Below are 22323 nucleotides of genomic sequence, written 5' to 3'. Positions count from 1 at the left end.
GAAAATAATTAATTGTTGCTAAGGCTGGTACCAGGTTGAGATTCTTTGGGAGAGTCCTTAGAAAATGTAGTCCATCAACAAAGGAGGTGGCTTACGAATCACTCGTTCGACCTATACTTGAGTATTGCTCATCAGTGTGGGATGCGTACCAGTTTGGGTTGACGGAGGAGATAGAGAAGATCCAAAGAAGAGCAGCGCGTTTCGTCACAGGGTTATTTGGTAACCGTGATAGCGTTACGGAGATGTTTAGCAAACTCAAGTGGCAGACTCTGCAAGAGAGGCGCTCTGCATCGCGGTGTAGCTTGCTCGCCAGGTTTCGAGAGGGTGCGTTTCTGGATGAGGTATCGAATATACTGCTTCCCCCTACTTATACCTCCCGTGCAGATCACGAATGTAAAATTAGAGAGATTCGAGACCGCACGGAGGCTTTCAGACAGTCGTCCCTCCCGCGAAACATACGCGACTGGAACAGAAAAGGTAGGTAATGACAGTGGCACGTAAAGTGCCCTCCGCCACCGTTGGGTGGCTTGCGGAGTATGAATGTAGATGTAGAAATTCTTTCTATGCAAGATGTCTGCAAAAATCGGCGGTTGTTCGACCATTCTCGTCTTTTATATAGCGTGCTGAAAAGTTTACAAATGGTATTTACGAATCTGCATGAAGGTCACTAGTCATACGAAAGAAAAAACTCATAGCAGCATAAACTAAAATGTATTATTTAAAATTTTACACTTACAATGTGAAATGGCCAGCGGAGCGTGTGTTGGCTTCGAGACTAAACAGAGAGCGAGTAATAGCGCTATTTTTTTTTTCGTTTCTTTCTCCAGCGAGTAAAACTAATTATCACAGAGAACATATACAATTATTTTATAGAGTCTCTTCCTACCATTAATATTTCACTTTATTATAAATTACTATTATAGCAGCTAACTCTATGCACATTTTCAGAGTCTTCGCTATACCTTGATTTTTGTGTCTGACTGTTCGTCGCATGATTTAATGTTTTGTACAAACAGATCATTAAAATCTTATGGCTGGTAAGATTTTAGGTAATGAATAGACTTCTTATGTTCACCAAATTCATTTACTTGTTTTATTTTGTTCACTTTTTATAAAAAAATTAAATTTTATTTTCTTACATGCACCTTCTGTGAGAAATGCATGATTATTTTTAAAATTTGGTGAACATTATACTGAAAAATATTCATTCTTATTAATTTTCTAAGTGAGTTGGGCTTGAAGAGTGATTATACTACGATAATGGAGTAGGTTCTTGATAAGTTTTTGTTTTTTAGTGAAAAGAACGAGTGAAAAGAGTGATTTTCAACAGAAAATAAAAAGTGTGCCAGAACCTACTGAATTATTCTACTAATAGCTTGCTGAGCGCTGTGACGGAATGCACAAAGCATAGGAACTTCGAGACGTGTACAGCGATGGCATGTTGCAAAAACTGTCAAGAACTTTCTAAAAAATTGCTTGGTAATAAAAACCCGAAAAATTCCATAGTTGTCAATACAGCAATTCATGACATAGAGGACACTTACATTCATGGAGTAAGTATTAGAAAATAAATAACACCGAAAGGTCCACTCCGGCGTGCTACTAAATATCGAGGAGCACTTTGCTTCACCACCAAAAAAATGTAATAGGTTGACCTCTTTACGTCCATCGTTCACCTACTACAAACTTGAAGCATGTTGATCTCCGACCCTTCATCATTCAGTTTCTGATTTAAACTTTCTAGTGTGACGACTAAAAAAAGAGAATGTGAACCTGAAATTAGTCCCGTATTCGGACGATCATAGCATCATCATCAGCTTGAAGACCACCAGGATTAAACCTTTAACTCAAAAGCACTCCAGTGCTGCTCGTTACAAGCTGCTAACGCCGTTCCTCGCTTTCCTGAAATGGCGTGTGTGCGACTGTAGAAAACAGCACCCAATCCTACAGGTTTTTGTCCACATGCCGGTGCCGCCCTTGCTGACCGTGTCAGCACGATGCCGATGAGCAACACAACTCATAGAGGCTCTTGGACAAGCCTTCCTGCTGTCCATCACTGTCACTGACAGCTCATCTCTAAGAGCAGGCCTTCTAGAGCCTCGCCTGCGACCGTAGCCAGGCGCATCCCGTACTGGGTGGTATGGAGCCGCCGGTCCCGACCAGAGATTCGCCTCTTGCTTCCAGACGACATCCCTGTTCTACTTGAGTCTGAGTCCAGGTAACTGCCTGCCATCATCCGTGCTACTCCCCAGCACGGTGCCGGCGGCACTCTAGTCGGTCAGATGCCTCGCCGGCGCACTCTGGTGCACCAGAGCCTAGAACCAGATCACTCCTGCTCTGGAACACACACTGTGAAAAAGTAATGGGATTACTTCTAATATCTTTTCGAACCTCCCTTTGCCTAGTTTAGTGCAGAAACTCAAGTGAACACAAGTCGTTGGAACTCCGCTGCAGAGATATAGAAACATTGCCCCTGCAGCCGTCGATAATTACGAAAGTGTTTCCAGTGCAGGATTTTGTGCATGAAGTCTCGCTTGTGTTCCATTAATATTTCAGTGAGATTCTCGTCGGGCGATCTGGATGACCAAACGATTTGCTCCAAATGCAAACAACGTTCTTCGAACAAATTTCGAACAATTGTTTCGCGATGCCATGGTGGTTTGCAATCGATAAAAGTTACATCGTCATCTGGGAGAATGAAGTTCATGAATGGCAGGAAATGATATCCAACTACCCGAACATAGCGATTTACAGCAATGATCGAATCAGATGGACCAGAGAACCCACTTCGTTCCATGTAAACACACTATGTAAACCACTATGGAGCCGCCATCAGCTTTCATAGTCTTGACAACTTTATAGTTTCGTGGGGTCTGCGCGAAACTCGAACCCTAGCATCAGCTCTTTCCGACTGGGACGAGTACGCATATGACCAGGTCACGGTTTTCTGGGCTTCTAGGGTCCAACATAAAGTCACGAGCCCAGGAGGGTGGTGCAGGCGATGTCGTGCTGCTAGCAAAGCCACTCGCGTCGGTCGCTTGCTACCATCTCCCATTAACACCAAATTTGGCCGCACTGTCGTAACGGACACGTTGGTCGTACGTCCAACATTGATGCCTGCGTTTTTTTGACGCAGAGTAGCTTGCCTGTTAGCTCTGTCAACTCTACACAAACGCCGCTGCTCTCTGTCGTTATGTGAAGTCGGCCGCTATGTTGTCCGTGGTGAAGGGTAGTGATTGATATTAGGTACTCTCGGTTTATTGCCGACACTATTTATCATGAAATATTGTATTCCCTAACGATTTCCGAAATGGAGTGTTCCGTATGTCCATCTCCTACTACCACCCATCGTTAAAAGTCTGTTAATTCCGTCGTGCGGCCATAATCACATCGGAAACTTTTCCACACGGATCTCCCGAGTACAAATGCCTCCTCTCTCAAATCACTGCCCTTTTAATACTTGTGTACTTGATATTGCCGCCATATCTATATGTTCACGTCACTACCCATGACATTTTTTACCTCACTGTAGCCATGCCATTTGAGATGGCACTGCACGAAACGAACCCTTTGTAATTGCATTGTCCATATCGTCCCCCATCCTTCCGCAATATTACCTTGTTATAAAAGGATTTCCACTTCAAGCCATCTCATTAAAACAACCGTTATGCAGAATGTGCTGAACACAACAGCCTTGGTAGCAGAATTACCTAGCGGCCTGGCCACATGTTTTGAGGCGCCATGTCACAGATTGCGCGGCCCCTTGCGCCGAAGGTTCGAGTCATCCCTCGGGTATGGGTGGGTGTTATTCTTAGCATAAGTTAGTTTACGTAGTGTGTAAGCCTGCAGACCAATGAACTCAGCAGTTTGGTCCCTTAGGAATTCACACACATTTGAACATGTTTGCAGAATTTATTCAATTCTTTCATTAATTCATGATGCGCGATCCAATAATACAAGGCTTATTCAGACTGACCAGTATGGTATTGCTAAGTGGATTTTGGTGCCACGATTAGGGAATCGGCAAACATAGGTTGTCCTCGTCATATACAGGGTGAACATGTATACCCGGCAAATTGCAGGAACGGATTCCTGACTGGAAATGGTGGAATAAACGTCCTATGAACATGTGTCCCGAAATGCGTGGTTGACATGGTAGACGGTGCTGACGAATGAAGGTTTCTCAGACCACTTGTCTTGTATTCCTTGAGTGTTTCAGCTTGTGTGATTGATGCAGCGTACTGTAAGCAGCAGAATGGTCTGGTATTCATGTCGGGAACAAGCCAGGGTGGAGTTTGCGTGTAACCAAGCGAATAGAAACGGTCTAGAGGCAGCACGGCTACACTAGAACAACTACCCTCACAGACACAAACCGCATCAGACAACATTTCAAACCCTTTTCGTGCGTTTGTGTAATCAAGTGTCCTTTCAAATGGTTCAAATGGCTCTAAGTACTATGGGACTTAACTTCTGAGGTCATCAGTCCCGTAGAACTTAGAACTACTTAAACCTAACAGACCTAAGGACGTCACATACATCCATGCCTGAGGCAGGATTGGAACAAGCGACCGTAGCGGTCGCGCAGTTCCAGACTGTAGCGCCTAGAACCGCTGGGCCTCCCCTGCCGGCTGTGTTCTTTCGGACATACGAACGTACCGGAGGCAGCGGACTGGGCGCACACAAGACTTGAAGGACCTGGTTCTACTACTAATACTGACGCCAACCCTAGTACAGTCTCCCGACTAGTGGCCTGCCAACAATGTGTAAGCGAAGGTACGATGATTTGTATGTTGCATGATGAACGCGCCCCATGGAGGCCACTTTGAACATTATCAATGAAATTCGCCAACAGCCGTCTAATTTAGATGTTTTTTATTTTATTTTGACTACCAGTTTCGGCATTCCATTATGCCAGCTTCAGGCCCCATTTGCATCTCTCAGAATTAGGTGATACCGTCATACAGTGTATATATGTTCCTTGATATCGTGATTTCAAAACAGTTTCCCAATTGCTTCCTTCAAGGACTTGATTGCAATAAGGGCACTGTAGGACAATATCGTTAATTTTTGGAGACGTACAGTATATCGGGCCTGCAGATGGCATAATGGAGTGCCGAAAGTGACTGCCAAATAAAATAAAAAACATGTAAATTACACGGCTGTTGGTGACTGTCATCGATAATTACTTGACCCGCTGTTGGTCCCTGTCCGTGATGGAGCAACAGAGACAGAACGTTTTTTGTGACATGGATGCGATGCAACTGTGTACTCCCACATCAGAACACATGTTCATAGGAACATTTTTCCTACATTTGCAATCAGGGACCCTTTCCTGCAGTTTGTCGGTTTTATTAATGCTCACCCTACATAGTAAAATAAATAGAAGCAATAACGCCGGCCGCGGTGGTCTAGCGGTTCTAGGCGCGCAGTCCGGAACCGCGAGACTGCTACAGTCGCAGGTTCGAATCCTGCCTCGGGCATGGATGTGTGTGATGTCCTTAGGTTAGTTAGGTTTAAGTAGTTCTAAGTTCTAGGGGACTGATGACCACAGATGTTAAGTCCCATAGTGCTCAGAGCCATTTAAACCATGTGAAAAGTAATTACGTTCTCACTTCACGTGTTAAAAGGGTAAGATCCGATATCCTTGCAGGTCTGTGTAGCGTAGATGAGTGGATACAAGGCAGAATGAATATTGTACATAGCTTGTCACTTAGTAAATGCACCGGGAGTACTGTTCTTCGTTTTACGGTCTGATACATTCTACTGTACAGTGTATGAGGCCGGAGAAAGAAGAACTGTGCCTCCAGCGCATTTACCATAAGTCGGACTGTATACAGGCGTGACCCTACCTTATATCCACTGGTCTATTTTACACAAAACTGTAAGATTGTTAGGTGTTACGCCTCTAACATACGACGTGACACTCTCTTCGATTTGTTTGGCTATATATAACACGGACTGTTTAGTTCTATCGAAGCCTTCATCATAGCTCCGAAAATCTATTTATCAACACTATAATGTCTGTGCAATTCTGACGTTACGGCTAATAATGGAAGCAAGGCTGAAGATAAATCAAGACACCTTCATAGGATTTGTCGATCTGGAAAAAGCGTTCGACAGAATAAAATGGTGCAAGCTGTTCGAGATTCTGAAAAAAGTAGGGGTAAGCTATAGGGAGAGACGGGTCATATACAATATCTACAACAACCAAGAGCGAATAATAAGAGTGGACGATCAAGAACGATGTGCTCGTATTAAGAAGGGTGTAAGACAAGACTGTAGCCTTTCCCCCCTACTCTTCAGCCTGTACATAGAGGAAGCAATGATAGAAATAAAAGAAAGGTTCAGGAGTGGAATTAAAATACAAGGTGAAACTATATCAATGATACGATTTGCTGATGACATTGCTATCCTGAGTGAAAGTGAAGAGGAATTAAATGATCTGCTGAACGGAATGAACAGTCTAATGAGTACACAGTATGGTTTGAGAGTAAATCGGAGAAAGACGAAGGTAATGAGAAGTAGTAGAAATGAGAACAGCGAGAAACGTAACATCAGGATTGATGGTCACGAAGTCGATGATGTTAAGGAATTCTGCTACCTAGGAAGTAAAATAACCAATGACGGACGGAGCAAGGAGGACATCAAAAGGAGACTCGCTATGGCAAAAAAGGCATTTCTGGCCAAGAAAAGTCTACTAATATCAAATACCGGCCTTAATTTGAGGAAGAAATTTCTGAGGATGTACGTCTGGAGTACAGCATTGTATGGTAGTGAAACATGGACTGTGGGAAAACCGGAACAGAAGAGAATCGAAGCATTTGAGATGTGGTGCTATAGACGAATGTTGAAAATTAGGTGGACTGATAAGGTAAGGAATGAGGAGGTTCTACGCAGAATCGGGAGGAAAAGAATATGTGGAAAACACTGATAAGGAGAAGGGACAGGATGATAGGACATCTGCTAAGACATGATGGAATGACTTCCACGGTACTAGAGGGAGCTCTAGAGGGCAAAAACTGTAGAGAAAGACAGAGATTGGAATACGTCAAGCAAATAATTGAGGACGTACGTTGCAAGTGCTACTCTGAGATGAAGAGGTTAGCACAGGGGAGGTATTCGTGGCGGGCCTCAGCAAACCAGTCAGTAGACTGATGACCCAAAAAAAAAAGGTTTTGGAACTGATGTAAGACTAGGTTAGTATGCTAGATTACATCTAGCATATAGCATCTTGACAGAAGTGATTGTGGAGACACTGGGTAAGGGGGAAGAATATGTCAATGTTCCTTTTTATGTGTAGCTAAATTGTTTTAACATCTAAAATACTAATGAACTATCGGACTAAAGCCAATAAGAATCGGTCATAGTTAACTTCGACAGACAGTTTGTTAGAGGCATTTGCGTCGTGTACTTGACTGTTCAACTCCACATGTTTACAGAAGGTACCCTGAATTACAAACCTTAACAGATACTGATCATTTGAGTTTTTAAAAGACAACGAACAGTCTTTTATATTCAACTCCTGCATTTACTTTTATAGAAACACTTCCAGATGGCAGATCGTCTAATCAACATGCATAACATTAATCTTGTAGTTAATAATATCATGCCACTGTTTCACTGTAGTAATTCAAATTTACAGACTGCACACGAGAATTACATCCATTATGTCACAAAAGTATTACTCGATACTTCCTAAATTCCCAAATATACGAGAGTCATTCATCAGTTACACAGAGGAACAATTACACCGAAGCATCCCCTAACGAAGGGAACTGAAACATTTTTAAACGTTAGTTGGCAGCCTTCCAGTGACTGTTAGTCATTCATTCGGTTATTGTTTATATAAACGTAACAGCTAATGTCTTAATTACAACGGGTTGTCCGCTCGGAGAAAGCTGATGAAAAACAGTACGACCCTCAAAAGCATTATCCCGTGTGAGCAAACAATATGTAGCGTTTGCATGATCTATGTGAGTTTCAACAGGTTCGCTGGAAAGTTTCAAAGCGGCCTCAAAGTCATCACCCGCCAATTATTACTCCGTCCGTCTGGTAACAGTATCGAAATTGGTGTTTGAAGCTCCTACTAACTCATTTGTTTTAAAAGAGCAGCCACCTACAGTTTAACAATGTTGCTGTGGAAGACGACGTCGATGCACCTCTCCATGCTACTCTATCCTGCGCAAGCCTTTTCTTCTCCGGAAAGCTACTACAGACTATTTCATTTTGAATCTGCTTACTGTTATCATGTGTTGGCCTCCCGCTGCAATTTTTGCCGTCCACACTTCTCTGAAATACTAAATTGGGGATTCCTTTATGTCTTATAACGAGTTCTAATAAGAGAATTTCTTCTTCCAGACATGGTGGGTCAAAAATTTCTTGTCTCCCCAGATCTATTCAGTGCCTCCTCATCAGTTACGTTATCAACCCATCTAATCTTGAGTATTCTTCTCTGGCACCAGATTTCAAACGCGCCTATTCTCTTCTTGTCTGAACTGTTTGCTGTGCACTTTTCACTCCTGTACGAGACTACACTCCAAACAAATACCTACAGAAAACAATTTTCAGCACTTAAAATTCTATTCAATGGAAACAAATTTCTCTTCTTTAGAAACGCTTCACTTCCCGTTGTCAGTTTACATTTAATTTCCTCTCTATTAAGTCCATCATCAGTTATTTTACTGCCCAAATAGCTAAAGTCATCTACTACATTGAGTGTATCGCTTCCTAATCTGATTCACCCGCATTCCGCGATTTAATTTAATTACTTTCCATTACACTTCATTTGCTTTTGTTAATGTTCATTTTATGTCCTCTTTTCAGGGCAGCGTCCATTATGTTCAACTTGTCTTCCAAGTCATTTTCTTTCTCTGTCAGAATTACAAAGATGTCGGTGGACTGAAAGTTACCTTTTTCTTCTCCCTGAGATTTATACTCTCCATCAAATGTTTGGTTTCCTTTATTGCTTGCACAGTGTTCAGCGTGAATAACATCTGGGAGAGGCTACAAACCACTCATTCTCTCTTCTCAATCGCTGGTTATCTCTGATACACCTTGACTCTTCTAACTGTCATCTGGTTTGTGTGCAAGTCGTAAACAGCGTTTGTTCCCTGTATTTTGTCCTTGCTATCTTCCGATTTTCAAAGAACGCATTCCTGCCATCATTGTCAAGATTTTACTCTAAGTCTACAAAAGCTATAGACGTAGGTTTCCTTTACTTAACCCAACTCTTAATATACGTCGTATGGTCAGTATTCCCTCATGTGCTCCAACATTTCTCCCGAAGTCAAACTGATCTTTTACAAGGTCAGGTACATCCAGTTTTTTCATTATTCTGTTAATAATCCTTATCAATATTTTCCAGCCATGACTTATTAAACCGATAGTGAGGTCATATTCACACCATTCGGCACCAGCTTCCTTTTGAATCACAATAACTATATTCTTGTTGAAGTACGACAGTATTTTGATTCAAAGTCTTCAACTCCTGGGACCTGAATTCGAATTAGTTCTTTTAGCTGTGTCTCTTTTCTCCTCAGGCCTCTTTCATTTCCCTAAAGGCGTTATTTATTCTCTCCCTAATGACAGAAACTGCTACATCCTTGCATCTGTCCTGATTAGCCATTTTACAGTTCCTCTCAGTTTCATTTTTTAAACGCCTCTATTGCCTTTTGCCTGCTTCATTTGCTGTGTCTTTATACTCTCACGTTTCTTCTGTTAAATTCAATATCTGCTGTTATATCGAAGTATTTCTACCACTCCTTGTCCCTTTTCCTATGTGATTCTCTGCTTCCTTCATTATTTCATCTCTCAAAGCAATCCATTCATCTTCTATGGGATACCTGTCCCCTGTATCAGTCAATCCTTGCCTAATCTCTGGTTCTTTCAACTTATCCAGATCCAGTCTCTTTAATTGTATGCTTTTTGACAACTCCTTCAATCTTCAGGCCATAACCAGTTTATTGTTGCCGGAATCGACATGTATTTCTGTAAATGTCTTAGAGATTAAATTCTGATTACGAAATCTCTGTCTCAAGGATTGTTTAATCTTCCTGTACCTCCAGGGCTTCTCCACATATACACTATACCTTCATGATTCTGAGACAGTGTTGGCGACGACTAAATTATGTTCTATGCAAAATTGTACCAAGTAGCTTCTTCGTTGATTCTTTTCCTCCAGGTCAGATTCACTTGCTATTTTTCTTTCTCTTCATTTTTCTACTACCGTATTGCAGCTCCCTATCACTATTAAAGTTTTTCTCGTAACTGTCAGAATAATGTCTTTTATTTTGTCGTACATTATTTCAATCTCTTTATCACCTGAGGAGCTAATTGGCACATAAACGTGTACTACGGTCCTGGGTGTTGAGTTCGTCTGCAACCTATGATCCTGCTCATAGTAGTTTACCCACATTCCTCTTTTCTGATTCAATATTCGACCTACTCTTATTTCATTTTTTATTCGTAACCCTGTACTCAACTGTATAGAAGTTCTTTCCCTCCTGCTACCAAGCACCACCCATTCGCACTGTATCTAACTTCAGCTATCGATATCCCTTTTTAAATTTTCTAACGTATCTCCCTGACACGTAGAATACCGGTTTCGTTTTTCCTGACATCGACATCATCCTAATCAATAACTGTGTGCTGACGTCTACTAATCCTGTCAGGGACAATCCTAACCACTACAACTTAATAGATAAAGTATTTTAATAATACAATTTTATTATTTTAGTAGTATCATTAGGCTAAGGAATATCAGTATGGCTGCCACGACCACCATAACCATTTAGGCAGAATGAAGTGAACAACAAATAAAAGCAAAAATCTAATGAACAGGGTTTCGAAAAATTTAAAATCGACAGCAAAAGAATATATTTGTTACCTTCGTAATATTCGAAGAAATACTTCAGCACAAAGATCGCGTTTCAATATCTATTTTTAATTTATGATTGATTTCACAGTATTTTGATGTTATCTTAGAACCTCGTCTTTTCAGAATCATTCCATATAACTTGGCCAACTTGCTGATTTAAACAGTTTGGAGACTTTGTGAAAATGTATGGTATAAGTCTGAAAATAATGACAACCGAGATGATAGCGAAGAACTGCAGAAACCGCTCACTAATTCAAAATAAATGTTTAAATTCGATTTGGTCTCTGAAGCATTACTTCAACATTACAAGCTCTAGATCGCCCGTCTCTGTAAAGTTTGATACTCTTTACCATTGTCGGACATCAGAACTGGAATGTGTATCTCCTTTTCGAAGTGTTTCCGTCATGTATGACGCTCTCCCGTCAGCCAGGATGTAAGTTACCTCGTGTGTTGCCATGGACTGTATCATAATGTTGGACGGTGATTTGGATTTATAATCTGATCACATAAATATTTTATCGAATTCAGAAAGTTTTAAGAGAACTGGTGGTATGATCAACATTTGTAGTTTCTGGTTCAAAAAATTACTAACGTAAAGGCTTTTATTAGTCTTCGTTACGGTTGATTGATGAAAACTGAACACTCGTTTCCCGAGCTTTAGTTCAGGTTCATTCGGCACGTTTTACGTAACAGGAGCCAATTAAAATTTCCCACGATCTCGAAAGCATTCACTGAAATGTATTGCCAAACATGGAAGCTACTTCAAGAAACTCTACTTGCCTTTCTCTCAAATCTAAACTGCCGGTACGCAATTTCGAGATTCATTATTTCACTAATTAACAGCTCCTCTCGTGTCAATGAAATCATTTTGAAAAGAGCAAAATGCCTTACGCAGAATTTTCACCGGTCCCCAGGCAGCTAATTACGGTGATGAAGAACCTTTTCGCCCTTCCTCTCTCGTCAGGCAGCGTACCATCTGCACGGCGGCAAACAGCGCCAAGATCCTGGAAATGCATCGCCAAGTTTCTCAGGGTAGGAACGAAATTACTAGCCGCGAGAACTCCAGGTAAACCGGTGCTCACTGAAGCGACAAACAGGTGAGACGCTTAATAAGTTTGGCTGGAATCAATTATAACTTTCAATTTCTAAAGAATTCTTATAACTGGTATTTCGTAATGTTATTGATGGGAAAATGAGATTTAGGTTGCAGTTTTCAAAAATGAAGTATAAGCTTTCACATACGAAATATTACGATGATGAAAATTATGCTGTATTCTGTGCCGTGATTGAATGGGTTTTCTTGATAAATGCTAAATTTCATCTATGTCTTTTAAGAATATCTTGAGCTTCGATCCACTGCACACCGTGTCTTGACACCGACTGAAGTAATTTTTTTTAGCGTGGTACACCCGTGCCGGGATGTGACATCATAATTTTGATGTACAAAAGAACTGCACTAAACAGTATTTACCTATCATCACAACTAAGTCCGAATTGCGTAGGCTTGAATCCCGCTGTACCTTTTCTACATACACTATTTGAGCAAAGTTATCCAGACACCTGGCGGGAAATGACTTGCAAATTCGTGGCAGCTTCCATCATAATGCTAGAATTCAGTATGATGTTGGCCCACTCTTAGCCTTGATGACAGCTTCCACTCGAGCAAGTATACATTCAATCAGGTGATGGAAGGTTTCTTGGGAAATGGCAGCCCATTCTTCACGGAGTGCTTCACTCAGGAGAGGTATTGATTGCGGTCGGTGAGGCTTGGCACGAAGTCGGCGTTCGAAAACATCCCAAAGGCCTTCAGTAGGATTAAGGTCAGGACTCTCTGTAGGCCTGTCAATTACAGGGATGTTATTGTGGTGTAGCCACTCCGCCACTGACCGTGCATTATGAACAGGTACTCGATCGCGTTGAAAGATGCAATCGCCATCTCCGAATTGCTCTCTAACAGTGGTAAGAAAGGAGGTGCTCAAAACATCAATGTAGGCCATTTCTGTGATAATGCCACGCTAAACAACAAGGGGTGCAAGCCGCCGCCAGTAAAAACATCACCACACCAAAACACATCTGCCTACGAATTGTATTGTTGGCACTACACAGGCTCGCAGATGACGTTCACCGGGCATTCGCCATGCCCACACGATGCCATCGGATTGCCACATTGTGTAGCGCCAATCGTCACTCCACACTACGTTTCCCAACTGTTCAATCGTCCAATGTTTATGCTCCTTGCAGCGACCGAGGCGTCGTTTGGCATTGACCGGCGTTATGTGTGGCATGTGAGCATCCGCTTGACCATGAAATCCAAGTTTTATCACCTTCCGCCCAACTGGCATAGTACTTGCGGTCGATCCTGATGCAGTTTGGAATTCCTTTGTGATGCCCTGGATAGACGTCTGCCTATTACACATTATGACCCTCTTCAACTGTCAGCGGCCTCTATCAGACAACAGACGCGGTCAGATTGAATACTGTTGTGTTGTACGAGTCCCTTCACTTTCCCACTTCTCTATCACATAGGAAACAGTGGACCCAGGTAAGTTTAGGAGTGTGGAAATCTTGAATGGACTCTAAACATGAATGAAAACATACGTAAGATGTTCCAGTCACCTTCAAATATGTGTATACAGTAGTTTGAATTACTGGTTACTGAACGACTCTATTTGCGGTGACATTTTATATATATCGCACAAATTACATCAAAACGCATTGTAGAATGTTTAAGCTGCGAAACCTTTCCCAAATATCTCATTGTAAACGTAATAAATGTTGATCTAACGAAAGATGGCAGATTAGACAAACAAACATTCGTTTACTAATTGGTTTCAGTGAATGAACCTTACCATTTACGGGTAGTTTCGAGTACAATCGTCTAACTTCAGCATACGCGGCTTGTTTTTCGTCTGCTGTGAGTTGTTTCAAATGACGCTGTGATGGCCATAGAACCGTGGCAACGTAATGGATAGCCTCAATTTTGCACTTCTCTGTGATGAAGTATGCTGCTCTTCTTTTTATTTTCGCCATTAGCTAAAAGGAAACCCAATATACATAACTGCACTCTGATAATTCAAGAGTTGTATAAAGGATAGATAGTGTTCTTACCTCGTTGTCACTGTCTATTGGTTCACAATGATGTAAGAGACTTTTGTACCATGGCAGCACATATTCCAGCGTTATCTTTGCAGTTTACAAATCCAAACTCGCTTCTTTAAAGGGGGTTAGAAAAGCGACAACGTCTCTTACACACCCTTCTTGGAAGGTTCCTAAGAGTGTCGATTGCCCCCGGGATTCTAGTAGATCTCTAATGTCGCTGATTCGACTTATGGCGGAACTGAGCATAAACAGTATACTGTTCCACCAAGTCACAGCTTCTTGCTTCACAGAGTGCCCGAGTGACCCGATCTCTTCAAATAGCCTAGTATAGCTCTTGCTGATAGTAGACACGACAGGATTTTAGGGGCTTCGTCTTCTAAAAACGTGTCTTGAAATGTGCAATCAAAGCAAGGCAAACGGTCGTAAGATTCAGTGCCTTCTTCATATTAACTCCTTGGTCGGTGACAAAGTAGCATTCCGCGAGATCATTCTTGTTAATTTATAGCTCAAGCATCCGCTCTTCGATTCTCATGTTCTCTCCTGTCTTAGGTACTCGGTTGTTATCAAAACACGTGTTTCTAACTGCCACTCATCATTCACATAATGCGTCGCCACAGTCAAAAAATTTCTCTTCTTGTAGTTATCAGACCACAGATCAGCGTCTAAAGCGCGTATTTTGTTCTTTAAGGCACAAATTAGCTTGGGCGCCATTGTCACCCTATTTTGTCTGCCTTTTCTTTAATATGCTGCGATACAGCGGTAGGGTGCGGAAGAACATCTTCTATACTGACTTTGCCGTAAGTGAGGCCAACATTGATGAACCCCTACGAATAATTCTTGAAGGCAATCTTACTACAAGTATTTAACGGTAGCAAATCTATTGCACGCATATCAACCAACCTATCAAAAACAACTTTCTTTATGCTACTTGGTATTGCAAGTGGCCAGTGGACTTCTGCTCCGCATTTACTTTTGCAGTGCCGAATCATACCTGTTGTGCTTGACTGTTACGAAAGTATGGTATCACATGTGGTACATTGCACGAAACCAGCAGAAGCCTGCGTGACAGGATCCACTACAAGTACAAATGATTTCCAAGCTTCACTTTTCGCCTCCTCTTCCGACATGTCTTTCTTCTTCTAATTTTCTCTATAATACTTCTCTTCGTTTCATGAATGTAACGGTTACGACCTATACTCGGTTTATCCATAAGGCTGTCTACGCTGCTCAAAGCCAGGTCGTCAACTGCGTTTACACACGGTTCCTAATGCGATTCGGCAGTGTAGAGCGCGAGGCGGCTGTACTGTCACCGGCCGAGGTTGTGAGTACGTTTGAGCGCCCGGCGGTGCTCGACAGTCCAACAGATAAACTAGAGTGGAGGACAACCGGGCACATGGTGCATTAGACGGCCACAGCCGTACCACAGCGTGGGTCTTTCCCAGCCGTCGAGCAGCGGCACGAAAAGGGAAATGGTAGAGCGGTTGTTTTAATCGAAATGCAGAGCTCTAGTAAGAAGAACCAAATAGTAGGTTTATTTTCCAGTGTTTGTGTAGTCGAAACCTGAAATGCTAAAAGCAGTTGCGGTATCTCTAATACTTTGCCCCTTAATTTTGAAAAAAAAACTTCTAGCACGTTCTATGGAGATAATCCATTTCTAAAGTTCACTAAAGGGAGTTTAATAACTTGGAGTGATGAATTACTATTGAGGAAAGGTAAGTTAGTTGAATACCTCGAAATGTAATCAAATTACGAATGCAAGTACGCAGGTTTTGCGAGTCGCTGCATGTAATTAAGAAATACAGTATAAAAAGTATACTCTGAAAGGCTAGACAAAATGACAGCACACTCTGTGGTAACGAACCCAAAGAGAAATGCAAGCAGACTAATGTGCTTGTGTGGAAAACCTGGAATTATTAGATCAAGACGCATATAAAAGCGAAACGCTTGAAACAGTCTATGATAAGATACTGTAGTGTTGTAGAAGGAGGAATACGAATGTGAGAGTGTGCTGATGATGAGGAAGTTTCGTGTTGTGGAGAGCTAGGAGTATTTAACGAGACCTTCCGTGAATACTTTAAAGAAAGGTAATCCAATTACTCAACTCGCCATCGAGAAAGCGGTTGACGACGGTAGACTATATATTCAGTATTCAAGAAGGGAGCTAATCTGATGTCAGAAAGTGTATCTCACCCGTCCCGTCTCTTCATACACACCCACACACACGAAAAACTGTTTAATCGGGATGTACAGGGCTATTACAAATGATTGAATCGATTTCATAAATTCACTATAGCTCCATTCATTGACATATGGTCACGGCACACTACAGATATGTAGAAAAACCCACAAAGATTTGTTCCGCTGAAGCCGCACTTCAGGTTTCTGCGGCCAGTGCGCTCGAGAACGCAGTGAGACAAAATGGCGACAGGAGCCGAGAAAGCGTATGTTGTGCTTGAAATGCACTCACATCAGTCAGTCACAACAGTGCAACGACACTTCAGGTCGAAGTTCAACAAAGATCCACCAACTGCTAACTGCATTCGGGATGGTATGCGGAGTTTAAAGCTTCTGGATGCCTCTGTAAGGTGAAATCAACGGGTCGGCAAGCAGTGAGCGAAGAAACGGTTGAAGTTTCACGCGTAGCCCGCGGAAGTCGACGAATAAAGCAAGCAGGGAGCTAAACGTACCACAGCCGACGGTTTGGAAAATCTTACGGAAAAGGCTAAGGCAGAAGCCTTACCGTTTACAATTGCTACAAGCCCTGGCACCCGATGACAAAGTCAAACGCTTTGAATTTTCGGCGCGGTTGCAGCACCTCATGGAAGAGGATGCGTTCAGTGCGAAACTTGTTTTCAGTGATGAAGCAACATTTTTTCTTAATGGTGAAGTGAACAGACACAATGTGCGAATCTGGGTGGTAGAGAATCCTCAAGCATTCGTGCAGCAAATTCGCAATTCACCAAAAGTTAACGTGTTTTGTGCAATCTCACGGTTTAAAGTTTACGGCCCCTTTTTCTTTTGCGAAAAAACGTTACAGGACACGTGTGTCTGGACATGCTGGAAAATTGGCTCATGCCACAACTGGAGACTGACAGCGCCGACTTCATCTTTCAATAGGATGGTGCTCCACCGCACTTCCATCATGATGTTCGTCATTTATTAAACAGGAGATTGGAAAACCGATGGATCGGTCGTGGTGGAGATCATGATCAGCAATTCATGTCATGACTTCCACGCTCTCCCGACTTAACCCCATGTGATTTCTTTCTGTGGGATTATGTGAAAGATTCAGTGTTTAAACCTCCTCTACCAAGAAACGTGCTAGACGATGCTTTCGAAGTCATTGACAGGGACATGCTCCGCGGAGTGTGGGAGGAACTTGATTATCGGCTTGATGTCTGCCGAATCGCTAAAGGGCCACATATCGAACATTTGTGAATGCCTAAAAAAACTTTTTGAGTTTTTGTATGTGTGTGAAAAGCATTGTAAAAGTATCTCAAATAATAAAATTACTACAGAGCTGTGAAATCGCTTCAATCATTTGTAATAACCCTGTAAATGATCACCCTCACTGAAGTGAACAAGGACAAAAATTTTACGATTGTGGGGGAATGATTACCAACAAACATTGCACGCAACCATACTGCTGTACGGTAAATGAATCTTGTTATTCTACGGTACCGTATTACTGTATATTACTGTGCTTATGATAATGCAGAACTAATATGGCCCTTTGTTGTAAATTTTATTCTGATATTACCACCACATGAAAAACAGAGCGTTTACATTTCATGCTGAAAATGGTGACCATTGGCATTCACACACTGGGTCAGATGAAGGACGCCCTACATTATGCTGCTGCTTTCACTATCATAGCTGTACAATCGTGAAGCATCAATAATGAGCTGCCGCATGTTATCTGGAGTTATTGAAACATTTCGGTAGAGAGCCACATTCGCTGCTCCCAAAAGCAAAAAAATCCATCTTTGTAACGTTCGAAGATAGGGCAGGAGGAGAGAACAGGAAGAGCATGTCTTAAAAATCGAGCATATTTTCTGCCATATTGTTTGTTATTCACAAAGATAACTACGATAATGCCATCTCCCATAATTCTGCACCAGACATTAACGTTCCACGGACTTTGACGCTCTACATGTCGGAGTCATTGTGGATTGTTGATGGACTAACAATGGATATTTCACTATTCACATTTCCTTTGTTGTTGGATGACGCCTCGTCGGTAAAAGTAACATCGGAGAAGAAATTAGGATTAGCCAGAAGTTGTTCCGTAGCCTACTGACTGCACTGAACTCAAATGTTGAAGTCATTTCCATGAAGTTCTTCGTGCAAATGAGCACAGTAAGGATGGAATTTACGACGTTGCGGATTGTGATGTGCTCTTGTTTTTGAGACACCAACTTCACGTTGAATTCGTCGTATGATGCCTTGTGGACTTACGGCTAGGTCAGGGGGCATATCGACGGCAGTAGCTTCGTCTGTTTGTTTCTACAACAGTTTCAAGGTCTTGCATTTAAGCTTTCCATCTGAAGTAGACGAGAAATGGGACGACCAAACGTCCAGCGAGAAGGCGATAGCTTGTCAGGGAATCATCTGCTGTACAGTAGCAGTGCCTGACCATAATCTCGCTCACCTATAGAAAATTACGGGGCTCGCGTGTAAGTAGAGAACAAAACAGACATAATAATTATAATTTTCTCTAGCATTACTGAACATGGAAAAGCAATTCACTGTACTACTGCCTCTCGACGTACTTTCTCCGCTGACCACTAGCATTTCTATCTTATCGTCATGCACGTACATCATACACCTTCACAAAACAAAGATCATATTCACAATACGTACTACCGCATACAATTAATAATCTGATGCAAGACAACACGCTGGTATGCAGTGTACCGTAATCATAAGTTAAACTCACACTTATACTACACTGAGGCTCCAAATAAACTGGTATAGGCATACATATTCAAATACAGAGATATGTAAACAGGCAGAACACTTCCGCTGGGCACCAAACTCCCCAAACTAGAACATTGTTGAGCATATCTGGCATGCCTTGCAACGTGCTGTTCAGAAGAGATCTTCACCCTCTCGTAGTCTTATAAGTGTATGGACAGCACAGCAGGATTCATGGTGTCAGTTCCCTACTGAACTACTTCAGACCTTAGTTGAGTCGATGCCACGTCGGGTTACGGTACTTCTGAGTGCTCACGGGGGCTCAAAAATGGTTCAAATGGCTCTGAGCACTAGAACTTAGAACTGCTTAAACCTGACTAACCTAAGTACATCACACACATCCATGCCCGAGGCAGGATTCGAACCTGCAACTGCAGCGGTCGTTCGGTTCTAGAATGTAGCACCTAGAACCGCACGGCCACTCCGGCCGGCTCTCACGGGGGACTCACACTATATTAAGCAGGTGTACGAGTTCCTTTGTCTCTTTAGTGTACAAGACTACAATGGGAAAGTAATGTGTACAATGAAGGCAGTAAACAGCTCGGTACTATTAATATTTTGCACATCTATGTTTCACTAACAAAAATGGATCCATGTAAGTGTGTTCTTGAATAAAATGTATATGGTTCCAGTTAAAACAGTTTAACCTCTACCCACATCCTCTACATCTATTGGGGTACGTAAAATGTGCACCTCCAGCATGTTAAAAAACATTAGTAAAAACAATTTTTTCGTTTAACACATTAGAAGAAGACATTTATGGTGAACGAGATAAATGTGACACCCTAATTCGGGAGAAACACTTTCATCGTTGATTTAAGAATAGTTTAACAGCTTGTGTGAAACGTAATAAAGAAACAATTTTAAATTAAGCAAAAGCCAGTAGCGACTTACGGAAGTGAAATGTACACGTGAAATGCTTGAGCAGTTCAAAAATAGCCAACGACCAATAGAATGATGGAAGTTGGGTAAGAGGCAGAAGAAGAAACAAAACGTAAATGGAGTTGAGAGAAGATTGTTTTGGATCTGAAACTTGGATGGATTGGACATATAGTAACACGAAATGGGCTAAGCAGGTACTAGGTTGAACCAAAGAACGTTACTGTTTTCACTGAGCTGTTATTGTACCTGAGCACCTTTTTTTGGAACATCAGCTATGACTGGAGCACCTATTGTCAAGTGTATAAGGGATGTGGCTACATCCTCGTCAGCAATATGAAACAGGTACCACATGATACGTTTAGTTACGGATAGCACAGTCGCCAATGTACCGTGCGAACAGGCCTCGGAAGGCCTAACGGTACCGACCGGCCGCCGTGTCCGAGGAGCATGTGGTCAGCACACCACTATCCCGGCCGGTGTCAGGTTTCGCGACCGGAACCACTACTGCTCAGTTATGTAGCTCCTCAGTATGCCTAACAAGGGCGGAGTGCACGCCACTTGCCAACAGCGCTCGTCAGTCCGGACCTTCCTCCATCCAGGTGCTAGCCCAGCCGGACAGAGCTTAACTTCGGTGATCTGACGGGAACCGGTGTTACCACTGCGCAAGGTCGTAGGCTGGCTAATGTACATGCGCTCGAATAACGTACGGGAAGGTCTCCAAATGTACCGGACACGTAAGAGCTTTGAGAATCATAATTTTTGGGGCATTCTTCGGACAAAACAAAGGTATTATACGATACTTAGTAAAATTACAGAACTCAATTCCATAAGATTTTTTGAAAAGTCTTTTGCACGTTGTACTTTCAGGCAGTTTAATTACTTGGGTAGTACACTCCTGAAAATGGAAAAAAGAACACATTGACACCGGTGTGTCAGACCTACCATACTTGCTCCGGACACTGCGAGGGGGCTGTACAAGCAATGATCACACGCACGGCACAGCGGACACACCAGGAACCGCGGTGTTGGCCGTCGAATGGCGCTAGCTGCGCAGCATTTGTGCACCGCCGCCGTCAGTGTCAGCCAGTTTGCCGTGGCATACGGAGCTCCATCGCAGTCTTTAACACTGGTAGCATGCCGCGACAGCGTGGACGTGAACCGTATGTGCAGTTGACGGACTTTGAGCGAGGGCGTATAGTGGGCATGCGGGAGGCCGGGTGGACGTACCGCCGAATTGCTCAACACGTGGGGCGTGAGGTCTCCACAGTATATCGATATTGTCGCCAGTGGTCGGCGGAAAGTGCACGTGCCCGTCGACCTGGAACCGGACCGCAGCGACGCACGGATGCACCCCAAGACCGTAGGATCCTACGCAGTGCCGTAGGGGACCGCACCGCCACTTCCCAGCAAATTAGGGACACTGTTGCTCCTGGGGTATCGGCGAGGACCATTCGCAACCGTCTCCATGAAGCTGGGCTACGGTCCCGCACACCGTTAGGCCGTCTTCCGCTCACGCCCCAACATCGTGCAGCCCGCCTCCAGTGGTGTCACGACAGGCGTGAATGGAGGGACGAATGGAGACGTGTCGTCTTCAGCGATGAGAGTCGCTTCTGCCTTGGTGCCAATGATGGTCGTATGCGTGTTTGGCGCCGTGCAGGTGAGCGCCACAATCAGGACTGCATACGACCGAGGCACACAGGGCCAACACCCGGCATCATGGTGTGGGGAGCGATCTCCTACACTGTCCGTACACCTCTGGTGATCGTCGAGGGGACCCTGAATAGTGCACGGTACATCCAAACCGTCATCGAACCCATCGTTCTACCATTCCTAGACCGGCAAGGGAACTTGCTGTTCCAACAGGACAATGCACGTCCGCATGTATCCCGTGCCACCCAACGTGCTCTAGAAGGTGTAAGTCAACTACCCTGGCCAGCAAGATCTCCGGATCTGTCCCCCATTGAGCATGTTTGGGACTGGATGAAGCGTCGTCTCACGCGGTCTGCACGTCCAGCACGAACGCTGGTCCAACTGAGGCGCCAGGTGGAAATGGCATGGCAAGCCGTTCCACAGGACTACATCCAGCATCTCTACGATCGTCTCCATGGGAGAATAGCAGCCTGCATTGCTGCGAAAGGTGGATATACACTGTACTAGTGCCGACATTGTGCATGCTCTGTTGCCTGTGTCTATGTCCCTGTGGTTCTGTCAGTGTGAGCATGTGATGTATCTGACCCCAGGAATGTGTCAATAAAGTTTCCCCTTCCTGGGTGAATGAATTCACGGTGTTCTTATTTAAATTTCCAGGAGTGTATATGGGACATGACATTGTAATCTTTAAAGTAAGTTTGGTTGCAAAGGAGTTTTAATTGGATCTGAAATGGTTTTAAACTACTATAACTTTCTTTCAAGCTCACCTAGTTTGTCAAATTAACTAGTTCTTTGCTGAAACCTGCTGCTTGCTGTCAACTCTTGTACTCAGCTGTCTC

Source organism: Schistocerca gregaria, chromosome 1 (genome assembly GCF_023897955.1).
Source record: "Schistocerca gregaria isolate iqSchGreg1 chromosome 1, iqSchGreg1.2, whole genome shotgun sequence".
Lineage (NCBI taxonomy): Eukaryota > Metazoa > Arthropoda > Insecta > Orthoptera > Acrididae > Schistocerca > Schistocerca gregaria.
This window is presented reverse-complemented; position numbering follows the sequence as displayed.